Source organism: Poecilia formosa, unplaced genomic scaffold (assembly GCF_000485575.1).
Source record: "Poecilia formosa unplaced genomic scaffold, Poecilia_formosa-5.1.2 Scaffold154, whole genome shotgun sequence".
Taxonomy (NCBI): Eukaryota; Metazoa; Chordata; class Actinopteri; order Cyprinodontiformes; family Poeciliidae; genus Poecilia; species Poecilia formosa.
Genome location: NW_006800093.1, coordinates 659,021 through 660,748, shown reverse-complemented (window position 1 = coordinate 660,748; position 1,728 = coordinate 659,021).

The following is a 1,728-nucleotide window of genomic DNA, read 5'->3' as shown; positions in this document are numbered from 1 at the left end:
CCTCTGCACAATAATTAATACCTAATTTCAGTATTTTAATCCCACCACCCCTTAATTCTTTTTCAGCTATGCTAATCATGGAGCTGAAATCTTCTGCTGCAGTCTGTTGTCAAGTAATTTAACTAATTTTGAGGTTTTCGGTACCAGTGGGTTGTTTAAAACCCTACGATTAAATCTGTCAAAGTTTTATTTCGACTGTCGCAACCCCCAAGTGTTTTTGATGGTAAATTGGTTTGCGTGTGGATTTTTTCGCAGGCAGACCCCCTTTCACCTTCACCAATAAGCTCTGCTGCCTTTGAGCTGTGGAAATTCACAACTTTCTAAAGATTGTGCTGTCTGAGTTGTTGGTTCTGCATCTCCCTCTTGCGTTTCCATGGCCCTCTTGGCTGCTTCTTTGATTAATTTGCTCTTTGTTTGGCCTTTCAGTTTTAATAAGTTTGCCAAACTTGTTTTGTTTTGTTTTGCTGGTGTTTAAAACTCGTTCAAAGCTTGGGATATTTTATAAGCCAGCCCTGCCTTAAACTTCTCCGCAGCTTTGTCCTTAAAGTGTTTGATATGTCCCGTGGGCATCATAAAGCCATTTGTACAATGTGAGCTTTTTAGGTTCTCCAACGAGTCTAGCTGGAATTACTTTGAGGCTGCAGGAAGTAGGAAAGATGCAGATCCAAGAATTGTTATGAGCCAGTAAGAAAGACTGTGGATTTTACAAAAAAAAAAACTTTAGGTTGAATGAAAAAATGTTAGCTTTTGTTAAATGTTGACTTCCTCACCTCTTTGATTTTAATTAGCTATGCCTTTAAGAATTTGTCCATCAAATGTGGCGCTACCCATCAAAGTGTCTTAATCTGTGAGATGTATTTGACACTTGTAGTTTGCTGTGCTAACGCTCCTTTAAATATAAAAGAGATCATCTATACTGTCAATCTGTGGGCCAGTATCAAAACTACCTTTTCTTTTTAATGTTTTACAGAAGGCTAATTTTCTCCTGTGGAGATCCTCAGGGGTTCATTTTGGGTCCTCCCCTATTCATTTTTTTTTTTTTTTTTTTACCATCTTTGGGGAAACATAATCTTCCTTTTTATGACTTCGCAGATGAGATCCAGGTCTATCTGCCAGTTAGAGTTGGCGGCAATAATCCATGGGAACTACCATTAAAATGATGAAAGCCATTTTGTCTGGAAAGCCCAAATCACTCAACAGTTTTGGCAATCTTGGTTCTTTGAGTTCATTCAGCTACTCTGTTTTCAGAAATCTGGGTGCGATTCTTGACAGTTCTTTCAAAGTTGGATAAAGAGATTAGCTTTGCTTTAAGAGTAGAAATCGTTCTATTTTTTGAAGTTATTGCCAAGATTAAGCCGTATTGTTCTTTGAAGCATTTCTAAAACTACTGCAAAAGACTACTGGTTATTTTTGCGTCATTGAAAAGCTGTTAGTTTGTTTTTTTTATTTTTACCAAGCTACGGCAACAGTTTCAAATACTGTATGATGTACAAGAAGCAACAAAAATAAAATCGGATTTTTAAAAAATTCTTACCATATATATGTTTTCCCAGTTTTATTGCTTCATTAAGTAGGGAAGTGAAGCATGTCCTTAAGTCAGGAAATGGCTGCAACGAAATTGCTACTGGCCTCAAATGACACTAAGAGCAATTATATATTTCTTTTTCCAAGTAGCTGGAACTGTGACAAACAAGGGCGGAAACATCACATTTTATTTTCCCACTTGAA